Raw genomic sequence first — 26,689 nt, forward strand, 5'->3', positions numbered from 1 at the left:
ACATAGGCATTGAGGATTGTCATAGGTAGAGGGTGACAAAGCTACCAATGGGTATGGCCTAGTTTCCGTATAATCTGAAAAAGCTCTGTGTAGCAATAGCTAAGCAAAATAGTTGTGATTATACTTCCATAAGTCCACTCTAGTTGTGTTTGATCAGTGTTACACAGGAATTTTCACAGTGTGTTTTGGATGTTTTATAACTGTTATGCTATCTTTTTTTTTTATTTTCTGTTGCCTCCATTGACGTGTGTGTGCACTGGCACGCTCTCATTTTTCAGGTGCTCCGCTTTCCTTAATACCATTTGATAACTTTTTCTTCGACCATAGAGATCAAGGGGAGTGCCATGTACAATTTATAATGTTTTTGAATGAACTACTCCTTTTTGGCCTAGAGTGGCTTTGAGAAAGTTGAATTTAAGAGGAGAGAAAGTGTTTTCCTGCTCTAAATGTGCAGGGAGAGCGGGAGTACAGAAAGATTTTCCCACAGCGCTGTAGGTAAGTGCAGCAAATGGACCAAAGACATGCTGGGAGCAAAGCAAAGTGAAGCTGGTGAGCGGCCTGCTGCTTCTGAGCTGATCCATTATACATTAAGCGCTAATATATAATGTGATCTACTGTACACAGCTGGCAGGGAAGACAGAGAAAGAGGAGGGAGGCAGAGAGAGAGGGATGAGGGAGAAACGAGGAAGTAATATATATGGAGTTTGTCTGTCTGATGAGTCAAACGAGACATTTTGACACCATCAACACAGATCTGCCATCGCTGCTGTTTCCTTACATGGATAAATCCCAACTGACGGACTCGCTACTCCACTGACTCATTAATTATTGTACATAAATGGACAGTAAAAACTGAAGGATGAAATAACTCACTGCTGGATACTTATTTTAAAAACCCGTGTGGGCATATAAATTTTTTTTTAGCTAACCCTATCTCTCAGATGCACACACACGCCAACAATTTAAAGAATGACAGACATTACTGAGGACACGTCCAGGCTTGTCTGCGCTGAGATCACACTGGCAGACCAGTGACGTCCTTCTAGGCTTTACTGAATGAGGTTTTGTGTGTGTGTGTGTGTGTGTGTGTGTGTTGTTATGCAGAAGACAGTCGTGCTTGTAGATAGTATTTATAATCAGACAGGTGAACATTTACCCTCTAGGATATCACTTACCCCTCTTTGTCTTTCACCAACTCCCAACTAATGTTTTAGTCATGCTGCCCGTCTGTCGTCATGACTCCTGTTGTTGGGACAACCATTAGCCTATCCTATATAGCTCTCTACGGGACAGCAGAACGGTATGTTGGCAGTGACAAATTAATGGTGAATTAATAAGTTAAAAAGTGATTGAGTTTGACAACAACTTTTAGCACACTCAGCTGTTTTCAGTACAACAGGGAATTCAGAAAAACAACCAGGGATATGCTTTCTGCTGAGGAGCCAACAATGAAGCAAAATTTCCTCAACTTACAGAAAGTAGAAAATACAGTGACAACGGTAAACACAAACAGGAACCAGGACAATTGCATATTCAGCAGTTAGAAGTGATCCCTTTCATCAGTAGGACTCTAGGAATGGTAATACTTGTTTGCCTGGCAGCTGGTCCACACTTAAGTATCTCAACAGCTATGCAGTACGTTTACATGGACAGTTTAATTCCACTTTTAATATGGAATGAACGGTCATTCCGATTGAAAAACGGTCATTCCGATTGAAAATAAATCCGATTAAAGGGGGTGGTTTATTCCGTTTGTCATTCCGAATGAAAGAATTTTGTGTGCATGTATACACTCATTCCTCTTTAAGTTCATTCCGGTCTTTCTGTGCATGCTCGTTTCTTTGCCCTTCTCGTGCGATGACGTATATAGCGCGCAGAGCAATGGGCTGCATAGCAACGGGCTGAGCTAGAGCAGTCGGACTCGTTGCACTCACCGGTTTCCATTCGCCACAGCACGGTCTTCTGCCTCCCTTCTCCTGCTCAACAGATGAAGCATTAGCAGAACAAGGTTGTTGCCGTACTGCTACTTTAAGAATATAAGCAAAACACGCCCGAAAAAGGCACTAATAACGGCGTCATCAAGCATCTTGTTACCCGGAGTGAGGACTACAGTGTTTTCTTCCGGTAAACGTAAACACATAACATCCAACCCGCCCCGTATCCAATCAGAAACCTTCCCTGCCCCAAACCTTACGCAGACCTGAATAAAGGCGATTGAACTGATCTCCCATGTAAACCCTCATTTGGAATTAATATTTCCCATGTAAACTACCTGGAAACACTTTAATTCCGAATGATTTCATTCAGATTCATTTCATTCTGAATGAGAAGCCATCGTGTAACCGTAGCCATTGTGTGGTTTACGATGAAATTTTGTACAGTCATGTTCCTCAGAGGATGAGTCCTGAAATGGGAATTAGGAATGGGGGGTAGAGGTGTGCCATGTCATCTTGTTTGCGATAATGCTAGTATAGTTTTTAAAAGCGTATGAAAAATTCATATCATGATATTTTCAATATTTCAACTTGTTGACATTGATGTCATACTGTTTCCCACTGCAACAACAAGCATGGCTGAAAGCGCAACTATTACTGTCTCCAGGGTGGTTCCAAAAAGAGGAGCAGCTTCAGCAATGTGGAATAAACTGTGGCATCATTAGGCCTGGGCATCCATAATGTTTTTTAAACAGCCCCGGACTTCTCAGACTCTTTTAACAAGTTACAGCACAGAGGGAACTCATTCAGCGGCTCCTCTGGCAGCAGCACAGCGTCTCTCTTCTTCCGGGAGTTGGTGTCGTTTTGTCATAACCCTCTGGTAAAGTAAACCTATGTGCTTGACAAAAAAAACTACATGCAGTATATGACTATATGTCGCTGATGCATGTTTTTTGATTATTCAGTGACTAAAGCCAGGCTCAAATTCAGCTTTAAAATCCTGACCGATTTTGATATCGAGTTGCATCATGCACATAAGGAGAAACTCCACCGATCATTTTTTGGCTTCATGCACCACAGAGCAACTTTCAAAGAATTCATCAGGGCCCCACCTCCAATGCTGAATCCAATTGTCTTTATACATCCATGGACACAGTGCGACAACTTGCTGTAATGTTAACTATGCTCTGCAGGGGGGAAAACAAAAGCAGAAAGCTGAACGGGAAAATGATTGGGGAGTTGCAGTCAACATGGGCTGTCGATACTTCAGCGAGAACTGGAGGTTAGATTTTATCTGTCAGTTTTAATATCTGACATCAGTTGTAGATGAGCTAACGTTAGCCTCAAGGGCTAAAATGTTTACAGTCGCTTGGCAACACTGTAAGCTGCTCTTTATTGAGGTAATCATAACAGTAATCATTCAGATTTTCCTAAATATCAAACATGTTTAAAACCACTGGGGTGGCCCCAATGACCCTGTAAGCATTTCAAGAGATTTAAGCCTGGATCTGTAAACCTCTCACATTACCAAATAATCTAGGCTGAATGCAAAACATGAGGACAAGATCATTTTGGGGTTGACAGTACATCCAGTCAATTTTTTGTTCAGTAAAAAGAAACACATTTTATTGTGCGTCACAACATATAAACCTCAGAAAACCATAATGTCAGTAAGCTAACATGAAGTGCACAGGAATAAAATGTATGTTGGTGATAAATTTAGCATTTAGGACTTTCTGATGATTCTTATGTGTGTGACAAATGGAAATCATGTGACATATTAGGTCACAGATGTCAAATGAGTTACATGGCAAAACAAATGAAAGTTAGAAAAGAATATTTCAGGTTCCATGGACTATTACTTGCCATCCAGAATGTACTGGTGTCGCTCTGTGCAAAACTGACAGGATGTGTCTCTCACACGCACCTGATCAGGCATAATTACATCCTCGGATAATTTCACCATTTTCCATTCATTTATGAGGTGAGCGTCTGATTGAAAATGGGGGCTAATTAATGCAACCTGTCATCAGAGCAGGGACGCTGATTCATTCAGCAAACAGTGTGACAGTGAGGGGACTGAACACAGGGTTTGCACAGTCAGGTCTGCGACAATACACACAGTTTGGATGAATAATTCCACAGTTCTGGACTATAGAGCTATGAATATCTAAACTGGATGACCACACACAGCTCTGTAGTATTATTACATTGATATCGCTGTAGTTCTGTTTCATTTTTGATTAGATGGAATTGAACATCAGCTGCACATTTATCATGATTTTTTTTTTTAATAAAAAAAATTCAAACAAAAGCTCACATCAGTAACATGAGATGGAAGTTGTTCAGGTACTATGATTAACATAATTCAAATAAAAAAAATCAAAGTTGACTGGTCTGGAGAAGTATTACTGCAACATGAAAAAAGTTTAATAAAGCCTTTTGTGGCTACAGCCGGAGCTTTGCACAATCTGCACAGTTGATGTTGGTTGAGTCAGCGTCAGTTTGGGCTGAAGACAAAAAGTCTGAAAATAAAAATAATTTTGGATTGTGGAGTGAAAGAATGACCTCTGCAACCTGCTCCTCATCTCTGTTTGAGGCTAGCGACTACATTAACTGCCATTAGCATAACACGGTGCCATGCCATTGTTCTGACAGCTCATGACACCTGAGACCCAATACTCCAATTGGACCAAAAGGCTGTTTCTCCGATTGCACGTTAAAATAAACAGGCAATTCTCTGAAAGGCTGTTTCTCAGAAATAGGCGCACACTCTCCTAAACAGAAGCACTTGGGCAACTGTTATGCAGACATCATCGACAAACCTACTATGGCAAAGTATAATCCATCCATCCATCCACCCATCCATCCATCCATCCATCTATTTTCAACTGCTTATCCGAAGTTGGGTCATGGGGCCAGCAGGCTCAGCAAAGTGCTCCAGACTCCTGGGGATCTCAGGGCGTTCCCAGGCCGGGCAAGATATGTATTCCCTCCAGCGTGTCATGGGTCTGCCCTGGGGCCTCCTGCCAGTTTACATGAAACAGGAGGTGCCCACTAAGTATCCTGATCAGATGCCCGAACCACTTCAACTGACCCCTTTCGCTGCGAAGGAGCAGCGACTCAACTCCGAGCTCCCTCCAGATGTCCGAGCACCTTACCCTGTCTCTAAGGCTGAGCACAGCCACCCTTCAGAGGAAACTCATTTCGGCCACTTGTATTAGCAACCTCATTCTTTCGGTCATTACCTTAAGCTCATTACCATAGGTGAGGGATTTGAATGTAGATCGATTGGTAAATCAAAAGCTTGGCCTTCCAGCTTAGCTCTCTCTTCACCACAAAGTTCTGGCAGATCACTGCAGACTATCAAACCGCCGATCCATCTCACGCTCCATTCTACCCTCACTCGTGAACAAGACCTTGAGATACTTGAACTGCCTCACTTGGGGCAGTAGCTCACTCCCAACCCAGAGGTGGCAGTCCACCATTCTCTAGCAGAGAATATTATTTATTTATTTATTTTAAATATTTGGGGCTTCAGATTTATGAGCCTCAGAATAATGGGCAGTCTCTCATAACAAAACTGACTCTACGACCAAACTGTTGGTGGACGAGTTGCATTGTGGGCAATGTGAGCACCAAGTTTTGACACGGAGGAAGAATGTATGTAATAAAAAAAGATATCTCTGGTTATGCTGCATCAGTTTTATTTCTTCTTTTAAACTGTTCATTGCAGAACAAAAAAACATTCAACACTGAAATGCACCAGAGACCAGATCTGATCGTTGCTGTTTAATTTCTTAACCGAGTATTTGTGCAATACATCAAAGTCTCACAACTGCATTAATGGTAGTCGACTGTGAGTTATAGTTTAGGCTATCCTGACAGGATCTGGGCTTGTTTAGTAATCCTGATGGTTTCCAGGATTAGTCAGCTGTGGTCAAACAAGAACAGGGAGCTGGAAAAAGGAAGGGCCAATATTAGTTAGAGGAAGAGGATTATATTTGGTATCTGCTGTATGTGGGGATCAAGTGTAAAGAGGAATGTGGCATGGATGACAGGGTGGAATACAGTATTTTAATACACCTTTTAGAAGTGTCTGCTGAATACCTAAAATGTAATTCTTATGACCTTTCTGCCAAAAGCTTGTCAGAATTAAGCAGATCCTCCTCACTTTAGCTGCTGCAGTATGCTCCGGTTTGGTTTTTTAAAACACACAGTTACAGAAAAGACTCAGGTCACAGAGCTCGGTCTGTAACAAGCAATCAAGGAGAGCAACACACAGAACAGCAAAGATATTGATCCTTGAATAACAGCATCTAATTACAAACCCAAATCCCTCTTAAGGTCTATTGTGGACTGCTCATGTTGGTTTTACCTTCTCGGTCACATCCTAGAGAACGATCACACCCAGATCAGCTGAACTATCAGTCTGACCATCATCATGAACATCAGTGCCTGCCAAGCCCAGATCGATATGCTGTAGACACTAAGCAGAGTGGATTAAGAAGCTGTTTAAGATCTCCAAGGGCTTCCGCATGTTTGACCTTACAGGGTCCCAGTGCCACCATACATTGACCTCTACTGTCACTACAACTGCTACAAATTGAGCATAGTATTAGATCAGTCAGGACACAATGTCAAGCTCAGCTCACATCCCAGGTTCATCAGCTGATCTCAAACAGCCAATCAACTGATGGAGCAGCTGATTGATGGAAGGCAGTCAGCTGATAGATCACATGATTCATTTCTATGCAACCAATTAGCGAATCTCATTCAGCGCGCCCTATTTAAACTGCTCTGGCCTGCCTACTGTTGCTGCTTCCTTTGCAAGTCACTTTGCAACCTGCCTCCACCCCAGCTCCTCCTTTTCATGCTGTGTCTGACTTATCAGAGTCATTTCTGTTTGTCATTGATGCTGCTCTGTTCTGTTCCCAGGGATCTTTGCTGCTGCTCTCCTGCCTCAGGCTTTCCATGTAGGCACATGGAGGGGCAGGAGGTTTGCACTTAGGCTTTTCTCATTTGCATGTGGAAGGGCAGAGAGGTGTGCTCTCTCCGCCTTATGCTTTCAACATAGGCACGTGGAAGAGGCTTTCTGTGTAGGCCCCATAAAAGGCAGAGGCCCCAGAACAGAGCCATACCGCCAAATATAATACTGCAAATAGAAATAAAGTTTTCTTTGCAAAAGTGTTCCTGACTGAACATTAACATGCAACCATACATGAGTACACAGTGTCCCATGACATTTATCCCACAGTTTGAGTATCCAGAAAATCTATCTAGTGGATCTTGTGGTGACACAACAACAACAACAACAACAACAACAACAACAACAACAACAAATAAATAAAAAAAAATCAGGTGTCTTCTGAAGCCTATAGAAACCAGGATGTGTCATAGAGAAAAACTCATTTGTGCTTCTGATTTATTCATTCATGCACACAATAACTTGATTAGTGCTCTTGATTCAATATCATATTAAATATTTAGATGACATTTCTGTGAAGCATTTCTGAGGTGCTCCAGAACTCCTGAAGTTTTTAAAACTGGGTAACATTTGCAGTATCACTAATGTTTACATCAAAACAATCCCTTATCCTGTAAAATGCGGACGTCAAAGATAACATAAAGTATATCCACATATCTCAGTCCAATCAAAACAAAATCATAATACACTCAAGTTGTTCCATAGTGAAAGTGTGACGACAATACTAGAGAATTAATTGTTACACCAGTTAATAGCGAAAATGTGCAGTACTTATTATAAATTCTCATCCAGCTCAGACTGCTTTAGCTAAATGCTGATGATCTTCTCATTCTGCATAAACAGTGAACCAGACAGATTACTGAAGCGGGGGTGAGCCTCCCCACGGTGTAGACCACATGGTCACAATCAAGCTGTGAGAATACACAATCATTTAATTCCAAATTAAGTCTGAAAACTCATCATGTTGGCACAGCAAGCTATGAAAAAGGTGGTGTCATTGCTCCCTAGCTCACCACCATTCTCCACTCTTGTATCTACCATTCCTCTGCTGCATGGACGTGAATACCACAAACCACTGCTGTACACTGATATTTTAGACTAGACATAGGAGAAGCTGGTTTCATGTGTTAAAACGGTTAAAGAGGTTCTTATTGCTCCAGCAAGGCTGGTTTGAGTAATAGACTTTAATAGGCTTATCCAAAGCCTGCACACTGCATGGTTGTGTACAATACTGTGAAGAAGGATTTTGCAACTTTAAAGTTATGTCACTCAATGATCACAGGGGAAACTATGATTACAATGCAGTTTGTGTTACAAATTAATTCATCCAGAATGTGCACTGACACATATTTGAGTAGCCAGCGCAGCACTTTGCCAGATGACGTTTCGTTGTGTTTAACCAGGTTCAGCTTTTTGCTGGATTACCCTGCATCCACCCATTATATCCACTATGCCTCATTGAAATAAATGAGGATGCTGTGTTTTTTTATGCAGTGTTGTCCTCATAGTGAAAATCACTTTTTTTCTGCAAGGTCTGTAGGAGACTTGAATTTCTGGCACTATGGAAACACTCACACACTCACAGCTGTGAGTGTGACTTTGACTTATAAAGGTACATTTCATTTATTTAAGACAGAAAATATCTCAATAAGAAAGTATCATAAAGTATCTCAGTATCTTTATTTCAGTGGAATTTGTAATTTTTTTTACCCCTTGCAGTGAACATTTATGAGAAAAACCAGTGACATGAAATGGTTTGATATAAAAAAAATGCTTCTTTTTTTGCATACTCCTGTTTTATAGTTATATAATTGGGTTTGCACAGGCTGTTCTTATGCACTGTGCCTACACTTTTCTACTAAAAGTAACACACAAAAATTTGTACATACCCCACGTAATGATGGGCCTGTAATTTGTGCATAACCCGTGTATTTAGAAGGCTGCGAACATGTGATCAATGTGATGATGGTAGTAAAGAAGGAAGCAGTCGGTGGATGAGGAGACGGGTGTTCATAAATGTGTAACTTTGAGTCACTTTAAGGTATGTCCTCACCATGTTTCTTTTCCTGTACCTAACCACAGTAACTTTACTTGCCTAAACCTAACCTAACTTTACCGTAACTTTACATTAATGATGGATGACTAAGATTTTAGTTTTATTCTAACAACATGCACATCTCTGCTACTAATGAGCAGATGTTTTTTTTTTCCCCACAGCTTAGCTTTCTTCTACAATTGCACCATGAAGTGGCAGAAGTGAAATGTTACGGTGTACCCCATGGGTGGGGTTAATTGTAACAGGCAGAGGGTTAGCTGTAAAACTTGTAAGACTTGAAAAAGTCTATTTAACACAATTCATTCAATACAATTCTATCTTTATAATATAGGTTGATACTGTTACATTGTTTGACTTTCCCTGGACCTCCACATCCAGATGGGCAGGGATCACCGGGGAAGTCCAACAACTTTCATCTGCGCACACTGCGATGACACACAGCTGGTTGAATATCAGCAAAGTTTCCCTGCTTCCCTTCACTGGTTCCTGTACAACAGGAAAGGTCTTCATTCAGTGTTATAATCACTAAAAAGCAAAAGCAGCATGTGTATACATTCAGTAGGCTATATCTTCAGTAGCTAGCTAACCCTACAATTTCCAGGGACTAATTTTGGTTTTGGAACAGGGAAGAAACATAAATCTTTTTCCAACCTCTCCAGGTAATGAGTATCATTAATACACGACGTGCCCCTGGCACAACATTTAGCTCCAAATCTGAAACGATTGCATTAGAGTCAATGGAGCACAGCTGTGTTGTTGTCGGGCCCTGGTCTGAGCAGGCTCAATGCTATGTTATGATTGGCCAATCTGCATCTGGGGGCAGGACTTAGTGAAGGGTCAATTCTGCGGGTCACTGTCTGGCAGTATTGTGGTCAACTGTGTGGAAGCATGAAAGGATACTATGTAACCACTTAAAAAGTCTGTTACAAAATACATTGAGTTGTGCCTCACTGTCCCCTATATTAAGGACTTAATGTAAGTCATGGGGGGCTAATCAGTAACATACCATACAAACCACTGTATGAGGATCATTGGTATGTATAACAGCATAATGAGGGTCAAAACCTGAATGTCGCCCAGTGGCCAAAATTCTTCTGTCAATAAGAAAGTCACTAATTTAGTAACTAAACTAACTAAAATTAATTCCTGTATTCATTCAGTGTTCATTTTATTTTGTAAACAAGTTACCTTGCTGGCTTTTATTTTCACTGTTTTGTGTTTGAGAAATGGGATAATATCATATGTTTATCTATGCAAGGCTTCTTTAAATGTGTTTTATTTGAGCGCCCTCTTGTGGCGGTGGTGGTAACTATAGCTGCTGCTGATTTCCACTGTGGTACGTACTGTGGTAGAACAGCTCCGTGATTTTCTTTAAAATATTACCCTGTAAACCTCACTTCACTCAAATCAAAGTGTATATTAAGTGTCATGAGTTACCTTGTCATGTTTTGTGACCGTCAGTAAGCATTAACTATTGCTGTGTTTGTGTTTTGGTCGAGTGAAGATGAGTTTGCTAGCTTGTGTAACAGTTAGCTGCTGTAACGGTCAGTTGCTTGGCCTCGGCCACTGTGGTTTTGTGGAGTACTGCACAGCTAATGTAAAACAGCGGCAGCTTTGTATTTATGGCGTTTTATTTTAATGTGTAGGGGCAGGAGCTGTGTCCGACTCTGTATATCATCACCAACCACTTTACTGTGCTTCTTGTCAGGTATGTTTTTACCCTCCGTGAAGACAAATGTTTTGGTTCATTAGTTCATGCCTTGCATAAACATGATATATATATATATAGCCTATATACAGTACAGGCCAAAAGTTTGGACACACCTTCTCATTCAATGCGTTTTCTTTATTTTCATGACTATTTACATTGTAGATTCTCACTGAAGGCATCAAACTATGAATGAACACATGTGGAGTTATGTACTTAACAAAAAAAGGTGAAATAACTGAAAACATGTTTTATATTCTAGTTTCTTCAAAATAGCCACCCTTTGCTCTGATTACTGCTTTGCACACTCTTGGCATTCTCTCCATGAGCTTCAAGAGGTAGTCACCTGAAATGGTTTTCCAACAGTCTTGAAGGAGTTCCCAGAGGTGTTTAGCATTTTGTTGGCCCTTTTGCCTTCACTCTGCGGTCCAGCTCACCCCAAACCATCTCGATTGGGTTCAGGTCCGGTGACTGTGGAGGCCAGGTCATCTGCCGCAGCACTCCATCACTCTCCTTCTTGGTCAAATAGCCCTTACACAGCCTGGAGGTGTGTTTGGGGTCATTGTCCTGTTGAAAAATAAATGATCGTCCAACTAAACGCAAACCGGATGGGATGGCATGTCGCTGCAGGATGCTGTGGTAGCCATGCTGGTTCAGTGTGCCTTCAATTTTGAATAAATCCCCAACAGTGTCACCAGCAAAACACCCCACACCATCACACCTCCTCCTCCATGCTTCACAGTGGGAACCAGGCATGTGGAATCCATCCGTTCACCTTTTCTGCGTCTCACAAAGACACGGCGGTTGGAACCAAAGATCTCAAATTTGGACTCATCAGACCAAAGCACAGATTTCCACTGGTCTAATGTCCATTCCTTGTGTTTCTTGGCCCAAACAAATCTCTTCTGCTTGTTGCCTCTCCTTAGCAGTGGTTTCCTAGCAGCTATTTGACCATGAAGGCCTGATTCGCGCGTCTCCTCTTAACAGTTGTTCTAGAGATGGGTCTGCTGCTAGAACTCTGTGTGGCATTCATCTGGTCTCTGATCTGAGCTGCTGTTAACTTGCGATTTCTGAGGCTGGTGACTCGAATGAAATTATCCTCAGAAGCAGAGGTGACTCTTGGTCTTCCTTTCCTGGGTCGGTCCTCATGTGTGCCAGTTTCGTTGTAGCGCTTGATGGTTTTTGCGACTCCACTTGGGGACACATTTAAAGTTTTTGTAATTTTCCGGACTGACTGACCTTCATTTCTTAAAGTAATGATGGCCACTCGTTTTTCTTTAGTTAGCTGATTGGTTCTTGCCATAATATGAATTTTAACAGTTGTCCAATAGGGCTGTCGGCTGTGTATTAACCTGACTTCTGCACAACAAAACTGATGGTCCCAACCCCATTGATAAAGCAAGAAATTCCACTAATTAACCCTGATAAGGCACACCTGTGAAGTGGAAACCATTTCAGGTGACTACCTCTTGAAGCTCATGGAGAGAATGCCAAGAGTGTGCAAAGCAGTAATCAGAGCAAAGGGTGGCTATTTTGAAGAAACTAGAATATAAAACATTTTTTCAGTTATTTCACCTTTTTTTGTTAAGCACATAATTCCACGTGTTCATTCATAGTTTTGATGCCTTCAGTGAGAATCTACAATGTAAATAGTCATGAAAATAAAGAAAATGCATTGAATGAGAAGGTGTGTCCAAACTTTTGGCCTGTACTATATATATATATACATTTTTATTTTATTTATTTTTTCACACAAAACTAAAAAATTGGTTCATGGCTGTTTATATGACTAAGTAAGATGCTACATGAAGAAGCAGACTGCACATTTGTATTACTAGTGCAGTGCCCGTAGTAAGCAGGCGTAAGTTGAAAGTTGAAGTAAGGAGGCGTCAGTTGAAAGATGATACGCTACCTGTGTCTGTGACTGATATGGATACAGACTGAGGTGTATATGTTTAACCAGTTGTTGTTTATGAAGTTGTTGTAAAGTCTTGTGCTTGGCTTTTAGCGATGAAACTGTAGGGAGTTGAACCCCATTCACTAATGTGAAAGTACCACTACCAGTATCTTTTTGCTTTGTCATTGGGAAAAGTGTAAACACAAATGGAACATCAGTCAACTGAGTGGACAGATATTGTGCGGAAATGTATGGGAAGGTATTTCCAAAGATGAAATTTTAAAAAAAAATTAAAATGAAAATAAATTATCTGTAATACACTTAAAGTGGTGTCACATTTAAAAACTGATATATTGTATGCAAGATTGGCAATTTGTATGAGAACTTTGTAAAGAATGTTAAAGGGATAGTGCACCCAAAAATGAAAATTCAGCCATTATCTACTCACCCATATGCCGATGGAGGCCCTGGTGAAGTTTTAGAGTCCTCACATCCCTTGCGGAGATCGGCGGGGGGAGCGGCCATCACACCTAATGGCTGACGGTGCCCCAGACTAATGTCCAAGAACACAAATTGGAATCCACAAAGTATCTCCATACTGCTCAAAGGTAGTGATCCAAGTGTGCTGCAGCCCCAACATGAAAAGTTGTTTCGAAAAACGTCATATGAACTCTGTTTTTAGCCTCACTGTATCCTGTAGCTCTGACTGCTTTTCTGTGCTCCGCGTTCACGTGTGCGCACCTGTGCGAGACCAGCGAAAGCATGAGCTTTGCTTACCCGTGTTTACATCACGTGACACGTGCACCACAGGGAGAGACAGCAGTAACCACAGAGCTAAAAGATAATTTGCACTACGGTCTTTTAGCAAAGGACAGCCCAACATGTCTGAAGACTTTGAAACTGAGGAGGAACAACATTTCTTTGTTGAGCTGTATTTGTTTGACTATATGAGTATACGCACTGAACTCAGGCTACTGGACGATGCAGCCACCGCAGCTCATGAGCCTAACCCTCAGCCAGCCGCAGAATACCGGAGTCGAGCACTGGAAACCTGGTGGTGTAGTTGTTTCAAATGCAAAACAATGCCAATGTATGAGGAAAGTCTTTGCTGCTCAGACTGGGAATTGGCGATGCCTGCACTTGAGAATCTGGACATCAGTACTGACGAGACTGCTGCTCTTCAGAGACCATGCATCACCGACACCCTGAGCGTGCACACGTGAGCGCGGAGCACAGAGAAGCAGTCAGAGCTACAGGCTACAGTGAGGCTAAAAACAGAGTTCATATGACATTTTTCGAAACAACTTTTTATGTCGCGGCTGCAGCACACTTGAATCACTACGGATGAGCATGTTGGAGATGCTTTGTGGATTCAATTTTGTGTTCTTGGACATTAGTCTGGGGCACCATCTGCCATTAGGTGTGCTGGCCACTCCCCCCGCCGATCTCCGCAAGGGATGTGAGAACTCTAAAACTTCACCAGGGCCTCCATCGGCATATGTGTGAGTAGATAATGGCTGAATTTTCATTTTTGGGTGCACTATCCCTTTAAGAGTCTTTCACGGTCCTGTTTGTGCTGTGTTTTTATTGTGTCAGTACCTCTTTAATCACAACATTGCTGAGAAAGCGACGCTTTTGCTTTGTTTGTTCATCTAGAGCAAGAATGCGAAGGCTGTTTGATCTGCCAACTCTGCTAGGGGCAATGTAGAGATGACCATGGCTGAAGAAATCTCTAGTGACAAAGACACCCACACGCTGTAAAGATTGTCCTTGTGATTTATTCACCGTCATGGCAAAGCAGGGTCTAACTGGAAACTTTTTACGACGCAAAGTGAATGGAAAGACATTGTCAGATGGTATGAGGGTAGTTCTTGGAATTAGGAGAGTGCATCCAGCATTTACACCAATCACTGATGTAGCAACAATGAGGTGAGGCAGTATTTGATCAATGATGTATCTTGAAGCGTTGCAATGTCCATTTTGTTGGTCAAAGTTGTGCAGCAGCATGATAACCATCCCCACCTTTAATGTGATGCGATGAGGAGGCATTCCAGATGGGAGTGTATTTAGGAAATCTTTTGGGTACATGTGGTGACTATCTGATTCTGTAGTGTCGACATTGTGGCAAATGTGCTCCTGAGCAGGCAATTGAGTGAAATCCTGTAGTTCTTTTTGAAATTCAGCTGGAGCTTGAAAGATTCTCATGTTTTGTGTCGGACTAAGTGTGACAACATTTTTCCAGATGGATGAACTCTTGAAACATCTGCCTATTATATCAGCTCTGCTACCATGTGATACAATGGTAAGAATTTGCCTCCATTGTGATGCCACCAAATGGCATATCTGATCCCTGGAGCCACTGAAATGTTTGGTTGGCTGCTTCCAAGGCACGCCGATCCATCACTGAGACCTCATCCACTACCATGAGGTGTGTCATTCTAATGAGTCTTGCAGTGTTGTCCTGCTCACTCACACTGCAAGTCGAAACATCTGCCAGAATGAGAGGACATTTTGTTCTACTGCGGAAGGTGATGGCAGTAATGTAGCTGCTATTCCATTTACAGCTGTTGCAAGAGCTACCTTGCCTTGTGCAAGGACTTTGTCGAGTATGTGGCATAATATAAATGTTTTCCCTGTCCCCCCACTTGCATCAAGTGCTAGCAGTTTGCCTTGGCCCTTTTCTACACTTTCCATCACCATATTGACAATGGCTTGATGCTCAGGGTTAAGTCTGTTATCTGTGGCAATAATGTTTGTGTGAAGTTCCTCAATTTTATGCTCAGTTTCATGCTGGATAATGCGAGGAATATGACACTGGATGTAAAGTGGGTCAGGATCAGGAAGTCCAAAGATACCATTTAAGGAAAAGCCATGTCTCTCAACATGGTGCTTTAGATCAAGTAGTACTTGATTGACAATGTAGTCATTTGGCTCATCTACCCTGGCCTTGTGCATTAAATCTTCACACAGAACTTGTGTTTCTCCCAGAAGTTTAGGTGTTCTCCTCGAAGTACAAACATGAGGCTGTTAGCAAACACCTCACCAAGTGCTGGGCCAAGGGTGACACTTGCTGCCTCTTCCATAACAGAATCAACCTCTTGATCATTTTCAACAGTTCCATGCGCAGTGCAAGCAGCCAGGCAAGTGTCCATGATGACACCTCCAACTTTGCGTAGGTCCCTGAATGATGTAGGCCCAGGCACACGGTACGAAAGGATGCGGAGATAGAAAAGTTCAGCATTGTACAGTATGTCCGACAGTGTCAGCCATACAGTTTTCGTGAGAGCTCAGTCTTTTCTTCCACATCTGAAATTTTGTCTGTGTATACGCGAAATGCTGGAATACATGAAGAGACATGGCTTGGAAAAAGGCAGTCAGTGTGGTGGCAGGTGGGCCGGAGTCCAAAAGGTACTGTGCAGTGCGTTCATCACTGAACATGACAACCTGTTCCTCTTCTAGGTGTATTGCTAGCATCCTCACTGGCGGTTGTTAACGTTGGATGGGGAAATCATATATGCGCCAGCATGCCTCCGATGCAGTTATGTAACGTCCCAATTCATAATGTGTCACTTCATCACGTCTAAGCTCTTCATGCATGTTTTCATCTGTTACATCCAATCTCACCAGACACTGATCTGGACCCTTCCCCAAGTGGTTGTAGAGATATTTGACACTATAGACAGCAAAGACAATTTCAAGGTTGATGTGTGCATTGTATCGTAGTAAAATGCATGGATTGTATGGCACCACCCATGCATTAACACATTCAGTCCTCTGATGGTCTGTGTAATGGGTGAGCCAGTTGCTTCCTCTGCACGCCTGCAATACAGGGGATAAGAGTTGTCTGAAAATCTTGTCTTTTGTCTCAATTGTTTTGGGTAGTTCTTGGAGCACTTTCTATCTGCCATGGACTATCGCTGTTCCATTGTCCACATGGGCTGTGTATTATGTGTGATGTGAGTATGCGATGTAGTTCTGGATTCGTCTCCTTGTTTGGAATTTATGCAGACAAAACACAGTTAATGTCAGTGGTGGTCCTGGGTTTGTCACGTGGTACCATGGTGATGAGCATATGTGGTAGATGCCTCTTTTGGGTTTCTTTCACCATCACGTATGCATCCACATGTTCCAAGATGTCACATTTGAGGAGGTCTGTCAGGAGAGCTTCCACCTTCATGTGGAATACTTTGTATTGTATATGTCTGGTCTTTGACTGCTCTGTTCTCCCTCAAAAAGTGATTCTTTAATTTCAGGCCAGTTTGGATTGCAAAGTGAAGGTGAGGAAAAAGTCTGGTTTTCCTTTCATTCTTATTAAGCCCATTGTATCTTGGAACTCTTTTGCGTACCATCGTGGTGATCCATAAATGCTGGGTGGCAGTACGGTCAGGCGTTCAGGGATGATTTCTGTGCCACTATTTAGGGCATCCACAATGACTTTATACTTTTCTGCCTTGATTGAGTTCTGGTTGTGTCAAATCCAGTTAAGATGTTGTGACTCAATTTTTGCCATTATGTCACATACATACTGTGAGTCTTCCACCACAAAGAAGTAAATTGAAGTGATTGAAGTTCTAAACTTATAAGAGCCGTGAAGTGCAATGTACTTTCTGCAACCAACACAAGGCTATCGTTAAAGCAGGTGAAGTTAGCAGACAGTTAGGTTTGGATGACTGACGCTAAAAGCTTTAACGCAGGTTCCGATGACTGAAGCTAATGCTTTGCGAGTGAGGGCAAGGCTAAGCCTTAACGCAGGTTCCGATGACTGAAGGTATAATGCTATGCCAGTGTGGGCAATGCTAAGCAGGTTCCAACATGTGTTGGCCTGTAGTTAATGCAAGTTACCTGGCAATGCCGCGTATCCATGTGGGTATGCGTATCCATGAGTGTCCATGAGAATCTTCTACCTCCTCTTCTGGTGAGAACAGAGAACATCACGACCCGCGAAATCCCGCAAGAGGGCAACAGGAGGACACACACACACACACACACACACACACACAGAAACTGTGCGTTTATAGAGAGAAGCTTTTTTTGTAGTATACAGTTATTTTGTGTTTCCAACAATATTATACAATCACATGTGAAAGTGTTGTAGCCCCTTTTGCTGCTGCTGATTTCCACTGTGGGGTAGGAGCTGTGTCTGACTCTGAACATCATCACCACTACTGTGCTTCTTGTCAGAATAAACGCCGTGAACCTGAAGGAACTGTGGCAAGTAGTTTCTTCATCCTGCTGTGTATAAGGAAGGAACCTTCTCTGCTGACTGAGGATCAGCCGCTCCTCACTTTGTCGTTGTATGTGTGTGTGTGCACTCAGCTCTCAGTATCAACCTGTCTTATGTGTGTATCCACTCTCTCATCCTCGCCATAATTGATTTTCCTTCATATTTTCTTGCTTCTTAATCTTGTGACAGAAGGAGCCTGAGGCTGGTTGGGTAGATGGCCGACGCGTCATGTTGATATCTTAATGAAGCCGCTCGTCTCAGCTCTTCTGTTCTGACACTGATGTGGCGACGTTATGACTGACGATTATTGCAGTGTGCCAATCAGTCCCTGCAGGAGCTCCTCAGTCTCGTAATTTAAGTGGTATTCATGTTTTCAATACTGTCGCTCCTTTACCTTGCTCTGTGATTTTTGCTTTGAAGCAGAAAGACAGTGAGGGAGAGTTCTGTCATTCACACTTGACAGATCTATCAGTACCGCTTTTTTCTCTTACTACATTTCCTTTCTTTCACTCACACACACACACAACCACACACACATCCACCTACACACATGCCAGTAAACTTTTGTGATTGTTAGGTGTCAGAGGTGTTTTTGATCCACCCTGATTGGTGTTGTTGACAAAGCAATGATCCTGCTGAGTTTTTTGTCACGTATCAATGGTCGTCACGCACACACACACACACACACACACACACACACACACACACACACACACACACACACACAAAGTCCTGCATTTTTCTTCAAGGGTTGAGACAGGTCAAACACGTGTCAAGACACGCACGCACGCACGCACGCACGCACGCACGCACGCACACACAGACACACAGACACACAGACACACACACACACACACACACACACACACAAAGCCTGTTGAGTGTAAATATTTGTGTGTAGCAGCAGGTTTGTCATAACTGCTGACTCTCTGCAGAGCCGGCTCAGCTCCATTAATAATGGACAGTGGGATGAAGCTTGGACAGGAGTGAGCGAGCCGCAGAGGGGGATTATGGAAGGAACGGTAGGACTGAACATACCAGCCCTGACACTCAGGTTACATGCACTTTGACTCTGTAGCGGTGGGGATTCAGTGATCGTGTGGGTGTACACACAGACAGTTGAGTAGAGATTAGTTTGCTCCAAAACACTGATGCAGACACACACACACACACACAGACCAGAGACCGTACACTACACCTGCCCCCCCCAGCCCCCCCAGCCCCAGTACTTAGTTACACTACTAGTTACTAGAAAAATAAATAATATTACAATAATGCACTACTAGCAATGCGTTACAGCCCAACACTGAATATAATATCATAAGTACAGGGTTTTTTGGGCAGCGAACCAAAGACAGGAAGTGAACCACAGAGAGGAAGTGATGTAGAGCGCAGTGCATTTTGGGTAAAAACAACAACAAAACAAAACAAAGCCAACAGCATGAGCAGAGTTTAAAAAAAAAAAGGCGTGGAGCAGTCAGGAGGTGCAGGCGCTCACCCCAAGACTGCATAAATTTGGTGCTGCTCCATTGTTTTTGTGGTGACCAAGCCAGCTGAAGGGGATGGATTTCTGTTTTCGGCCCTTGCCAATCGTTGAGCCGAGTTTTCTTCTTCCTCATGCTTTTTTTCTTCCTGGTCAGTGGTCGTCTTGGGCAATACTGCCCCCAAATGAGCAGCTGTTGAGCAACATTGTCCAGGCGGTTTGGCATGCTTTAAACAGTGCAATGTGAAAGTGAACCGAACCAAATGAAGGTGTGAAATTTTTCGGCCAATTGAACCGAGTCCCCCAGACCATCCTGGTGCGAATGCGCCCTAAGGTTAATTTTGACTCTTTATATTGTGAATTTTTTAAGATTTCATATTTATAAAACTTTTCAAACTTCAGCGCCGCCACAGAGACCACCCCGACCCAGATAGACTGGGGTGGACTCCACACATGGTGCAGAGCCCCCCAGTCCTCCGGACCTGAGGGATGTCCAGGACGACGTCCCCGCGGGCAGACCGGGCACACCTCATCACAAGGTAAAGTCTGCGAGCCAAGCAGGAACTCATGGGTGGAGTCAGCGGGAGAAACACTACTGCACACATTGAATGAGCTGCATATACTGGAAGCAAACACAAAGCTAGAAACCTTTTTGGGAGTATACACCAAGCAAGAAATTCCATTGAACTGAAAGGTCTCCATCTTGGCATCAAATATCCATTATTATACATCTATGCCCAAAGCCCAACGGACTGTCCGTGTCTACTTAGGCCATGTTTACACGAACACGATCCACTGAAGAACAGAATCGTTTCTCATTTTCGTTTTGAAAAAAATTCTGCGTTTAGACAACAACGTTTTGATAACAATCGCTGTGCACATGGATCCTCAAAAATGACCAAAAACGCTGCAGTATACATGTCAGGCCAGGAGTTGGCGGTGTGACACTTATGCTTCCTTCTACAGAGTGGCGACGTATAAGCAAACAAAATGGCCGCACAAATGTTTGTCTGGACGGACGACGAGGTGGAGTTGCGACAATAGATCTACGCTATGATGGGGAAGTGTTGATAAATTCAACAGGGTGAGCAGCACAAGCAGAGCTCCGGAGTCCACCATTGATGTTGTGATGGTCGACTTTCTCGCGCATGCCTAGTGACTGGAAGCGTAATGCGCATGTGCAAAAAGTCTCCGTTTTCAGAGGAACTGCATATTGCAAGTTTACATGACAACGAAGACGCTGCCATTTCCAAAAAATTGCTGTTGTGTAAATGGTAGGCCAAAACTCAACTAAAGATTACCGCTGAAATCATTGTCGTATAAACAGGACCTTAGGGTTGCAAAACTATGACTGGACAAACACTAAATGGGGAGGGGTTTAATGAAGTGTCAGTCCTTCTTTGTTTAGATGAAAAATGCAGTGTTTGTTTATTAAAGACCTGTATCCCACCACATAACGAACATCACAGTTATGATAAGCCACCTATAATCTACTTTGTTGTCCCTTTGGGTTCTCAATTAATGTGGAGTTGTGCAGCAATGCTCTCTTGCAGATGACAGAAAACATATGGTCCTCTTCCTTTGCTTCCTCGAGGGCTTTTCGGTATACTCACATTTCCCTTTCATCCAGTTCTTCCCTCTCAGTCCTATCTCATATATATATATATAATATATATATATATACATATGCTGCAGTATGTGTACTGTCACATATTGTATTACAATAAGTCAGTGCACAGATACTTTACGCTTGACGCTTGTGTGTGTGTGCAAGGTTATTAATTTCTGTGTTACATGCATGGTTACATATTAATCTACAGAACATGTCTAGAATGTCTTGCAGGAGATTATGTGAGTGCACAGTTGTGTGCCTGTATGCATTACTGATGTTGATTATGGGGAGCATGTAACACTATGGACAAATATGAACACTTGGCTTCACCAGATGAACCCTCTGACTATCCTCGGTGACATCCTATCATCAAACACCTCACGTTAGCAGCTCTGAGAGCCTCCACATACTGTACACTGGCTAATCTGGTCAGTGGGTGGAAAGACCCTAGTTTAAATTTCTAATTAGTTTCCACGTTTAGAAATTATACCGCTCAGGACACAGCCAGTGGCGTTAGAGCAGAAATAACAGTTGGTAAAAAGAAATAACAGTTGGTAATATAGTATGCATGTGTTACTGTCAGATGAGCCATCATGTTCAAAACTAGATCACAGTCACATTCTTTTTTTCATCACTTTTAGTTGTTGTGTGCTAAAATTTCTCATCTTATGTAACAAATGTAAATATGACGCACACGTTAGAACCAAAATATGTTAAAATGCTTTGGTCTCGCTCACTCCTCTCCAACAACAGGGACACAAGGCTCCAGTGGGTGCTCTGAAGCTGTTGGATGTGATGTTACATATTTGGCAGCATGTAGGCCAGGATCATTTTGGCCTGTTCTACAGTATACTGTGTGTGTCACCGTACAGCAGCAGTGTGTGGCATGTGGGCCACAGGCTACAGGCTAATTGCATGCCACATGACGCAAAACTGAATGTCCTGTGGAGCTGCTTTCCAGGTTCGCTGTCAGTTAATTCAGCCTCTTGAATGGTTTTGTCACAGACCTTATTCACAGTGAATGAAAAAATATTTCTGCACCCACAATTTCTTTCTCTACAGTGGAATTATGATACAACTTTTCAGTGTAAGATGGATTCATAACCTTGAGCCACTTGCCAGCACTTCACAGTTAATAGGAGAATTATAAAAGTATGCAGCGCTTAACATCGTTAGAGTTTTACTCAAAACACATTCATACGTGTATTAATGCCACTGCATATCTACAGTTCACACAAAAGTGTTTACTGTGTGGGCTCGTACAGTCTGTTTGATTGACAACTCCCTCATCTCAAGGTATGATCATAATAGCCCTCTGTACAAATAATCTGCTCCACATTCAGGCCTGAATAAAAGATGCAACATCACGTTTTTGACGTCAGTAATGAATCAATATAGAGCAAGGTAATCATACACTGTAAACAGACTGTGGGAATGATCCTGCAGCATGGAGTTTGGTAGTTAATATTGTACATAACATGGCACTGGAGTAATTACATACTCACAGTGCAAAGTTGAATCAAAGTGAACTCTGACTCAGGAGTTTGGTGGATGTGGCCATAATATAACACCTTCTGCTATTGTGCATCATTAAAAGTGTTATATATATTTTTAAGTGCTGACTTCATTTATCTGTTCTCAGAATGTCACAGCAACGCAGAAACTGCATATCCACATTCATTCACTTGTATGAGCTTTAATTGAAGTGAATGGGAGAAGGAGTGAATATTCATGGGATGAAAGGGTCGTTCCTTGTCTCCGATTCTGTTTGTAATATTCACAGACAGGATCTCAAGGCGCAGCCAGGGAGAGAATGGGTCTGGGTTGCATCTCTGCTTTTTGCAGACGATATGGTTCTGGTGGCTTCATCACACCGTGACCTACGGTTTGCAGCCAAGTGTGAAGCAGCTGGGATGAGAGTCAGCACCTCCAAGTCTGAGGCCGTGGTTCTCTACTGGCAAATTATAGATTGGCCCTTCTGGTTGGGAGAGTTACTGCCCCAAGCAAAGTAGTTCAAGTATATCAGGGTCTTTTTCATGATTGAGGGTAGAATGGAGCATGAGATGTCAGTTGTTTGATGCGGCATCTGCAGTGATGCGGGTGCCAGATGATGGTGTCAGACTATTGTGGTGCAGAGAGAGCTGAGCTGGAAGGCGAAGCTTTTGATTTACCAGTCAATCTATGTTTCGACCCTCACCTATGATCATGAGCTTTGGGTAATGACCAAAACTTTGAGATCGCTGATACAAGTGGCTGAAATGAGTTTCCTCTGTCGGGTGGCTGGGCTCAGCCTTAAGTGCAACACACACCGCCGCCATACGCCGTGCGTCAAAACGCCCGCCTCCATTATATTCTATGAACCTCCATTATACTCTATGAACGCCGCCGCGCCGCGCCGCTCTGCTTCAGTCCACTGCTCTATTTCCAGCTCGGCCGGTGCTCACGCCGGCGCTGCGAGAAAAGCCTTTTATGTACGTTTCGCCCGCCGTAGTATCAACTCCGGTTGTTTCAAATTTTTAATAAGACGACTTTGATAAGAAACTCACCCGTGAAATCCAAGTTGCTGTTGCCTCAAAGTTTTTCCTCTCCTTCTTCCGTTACTAGCAGTTGGCAACCGTTGGCAACTAGTGTAGTTACAGCCACCTTGCGGTCTGGGGTGGGAAATACACGTCAACGGTGCCGCTGCGCGCCACTGCCAGTGTGTGTTGGGGGGCGGCACTTGACGGCCACAGCGCCGTGCCGGAGGCGGTGTGTGTTGCATTTGAGAGACAGGGTGAGGAGCTCGGACATCCAGAGGGAGCTTGGAGTAGAGCTGCTGCTCCTTCGCGTCAAAAGGGGTCAGTTGAGGTGGTTTGAGCATCTGATCAAGATGTCTCCTTGGTGGCCCCCGTTAGAGGTGTTCCAGGCATGTCCCACTGGTAGGAGGCCCCGGGGCAGACCAAGAACATGCTGGAGGAATTGTATATCTCATCTGGCCTGGCAACGCCTCAGGATCCCCCAGGAGGAGCTGTAAAGTGTTGCTGTGGAGAGGGAAATCTGGAATACTTTGCTCAGCCTGCTGCAGCTTTGGATAGGTAGTTGAAAATGGACGGATGGATAAAAGTTAAATATGATCAAACCTTTACACCTTGTTGTCCATTGTTCCGGGAGACATTTTGTCATAGCAGTTTAAGCACAAGTGTAACTAATAACATTAATTGTGGCTGCATTCAACTACAGTCCTGTTTACTCTCAGACATGCAAACTTTGATTAACCAGTGAGAAAATGTCGTTTATCACGTAAAAATATAACAAAGTGGGACAGCTTTAGTTGCTTGTGCCATTTTGCACCTTTGCATCAAGATTTTTTCAAGGTACTTATGGTGGACTTGTTTAACAAACATAGCCTCTCTCTTTCATTCCTTCATCCACATTCTCAAAAATGTCTGCATTGTGATATTTGTACATATCCTAAAACCTGTTGATATCCAAGTTTATCATAACGTTTCAAAGTAGGTGTGTTCTGCTTCTGACCAAGGTAGGAAAAGCACAAGTGAAACTGATAACATTAACGATGGCTCAGTTCGCCTGACTGTCCCAGTAAGCTATTCAGCTGAGGGCCTCCCCTAAACTGAATGCAGCTACGCGAAGCAAGATCACGCTCGAGGTTGTGCTGATGTACTGCATGTCAGCACAGCTGTGATTCAGTCATTGGCGCAAGGCCACAGTCCGAGTGGAGAAAAAAATCACAGCCGTGCTGTTACTCAGTAGAACAACACGACCTCAAGTGTGATCTTGCTTTTATGAAACACTTCTACAAGCGGCATTTATCATTTATATTATATATTCATATTTATTTTATATTTAACAGGTTATGATTTGTTTGTTTATTTAATGATACATTTGGCTCCACCACCACAAATAGTTTGGCAACTGGACCCTGACTGGACTGTTGCCAAGCAACACACAAAACACTCCTGCACACTATAGCTTGCTGCTGTGTGTAGGTCAACCCTTTACCACAGGCAGTGACTTTGTATCACCTAGGCTACATCTGTGAGTTTTCAATTATTTTGCGACCAGTGAAATAAGTCACTTTGGTGGCATGTGTGCAGGTGAGTTAACAGCCTGATCAGAACGCTGCATCATGTTCAGGTGTCATATGTGTTTCCCTGGAGATTTGCAGTGTAGTATCCAGGCGTCTTTTATCCCTTAGTCTTTTTCTGACCATTCGTTATTTAACTCAGATGTTAATTGTGGTAATATGTTTCATTTTGCAGTGCAAAGTTTGTTACGATGACCCTTAATTTTGGCTGATTAATAATTAACATAATAAATGGAACACCTGTAAAGTAGGGTGATACATGCATGTAAAAGTCCCAGTGCTGTTTGACTGTGTCCTTGGCACTCATGGAATGCCCCTTGCCCAATGAAATTGCTCGGTCAGAACTAATTATTGTATAATTGCTGTTATTGAATACACCTGTGCATTTCCTACTATGACATCTCAAAATATCTGCTGTGAAAAAGGTCTATTGCTGGTTTTTGTTGCAAACTGCAAATCCCAATTTAGCTGCATAGTCTAAATGCGCTAAATCAGAAAATCCAAACAGAATATGCTGTTTACATAACTAATATAACTAATATCAAATCAGAGTACTGTCATATTTTGAATTAAAGTGGAATATTAGTGTGCATGTGAACATCGTCACTGTCCTGTCCTTCAGTGGCCCTTAATTAGAACAGAGCTATCATTAACGTTATAAGTAACACCTGTGCTTTCCTTGTTATGACAAATCAAAATGTCTGCTGTGAAAAAGGTCTGCTCCTACATAACATGAGCAAACTCCCACTTCAGCTTTAATCAGCCAGACTAATTGAAAACACCTGTGTGGGTGTTAAGGGCCTTTAGTTGTTTTGAAATTTGATTCCTATCTAGCCTAGGAGGGCCTGGGAGACGACACGGTCACCACACTGAGCGCAGCCACCTGGTTGTTGAAAGCACTGCTTAGGACTCCTGCAGATGAGGGCTCCCACGCTCCTGCAGATTCGCTGCAGGAGTGAAAGAGCCTGCAAATCTGAGCAGGTGGCTTGTTTGTCATCACTGGAATCTTTGACTGCATACAAAATAAAAAGAAGCTCTTTTTTTTTGTTGCGTTACGTTTTACTTTCATTAGTGTAAAAAGCCTATTTAAGCTCATAAAATTACATTACGTACCTCTGAAGAATTGAATTCCCACTCTTTAGAAATAACATCACTCCAATCTTTTTTCTTGGACAGATTCCTAACTTCTCCGAGCCTCTCATCCAGCTCATGAGACAATTACTTATTTTATTTATTTATTCATTGCAGGACAGCTGCACATCTTTACCTCTGACCCTGCAAGCGTCCTTTGATTTTAGAGACATGTGAGGAGGTATTGGAGGTATGTTTTGACGTTTCAACCACTTTCGGAAAAAATTTAATTCCAATACATCCAACCCTTTTATCACATGAATATCATGGCTTTGCAGGAGACTCATTTAGTCTTTAAATCAGTGGCTTGAATTCAACAGGACACATAGTTGAGTTTTTGTTGTAGTTTTACCCCGTGAGCTCCTCTGAAGACAACATAATAAATGTAATTATCTTTAACAAGGTTTAAAGGGAGCAGCCAAACACACTCAGTTGAGTTATGAGCCAGGCCCTTAAGGATGCAAATGCATGCACACACATTCTCTCTTTGTGTCTCCTTCTTTCTCACACACACACAGAGAAAAAGATAGGACTCTGTATCTCCAGAGGCGTCTGGGACATATGGGTCTATTT

At 42.6% G+C, this 26,689-nt stretch overlaps 1 protein-coding gene across 2 annotated transcripts in view; it reads left to right on the forward strand.

Annotated features, from left to right (window-relative positions):
- gcgrb (glucagon receptor b) overlaps nt 1-26,689 on the forward strand; it is a 77,212-nt gene that overhangs the window by 15,747 nt on the left and 34,776 nt on the right. The window contains exon 1 of one of the 2 annotated variants that reach the window (XM_049572254.1): nt 14,022-14,084. The exons of the other annotated variant lie outside the window; for it this stretch is intronic. The gene's annotated coding sequence lies outside the window, so the exon portion shown is untranslated. Of the gene's footprint in view, nt 1-14,021; nt 14,085-26,689 lie in introns of those variants that run through there. 2 annotated transcript variants of the gene reach the window in all.

Source organism: Epinephelus fuscoguttatus, linkage group LG3 (assembly GCF_011397635.1).
Source record: "Epinephelus fuscoguttatus linkage group LG3, E.fuscoguttatus.final_Chr_v1".
Taxonomy (NCBI): domain Eukaryota; kingdom Metazoa; phylum Chordata; class Actinopteri; order Perciformes; family Serranidae; genus Epinephelus; species Epinephelus fuscoguttatus.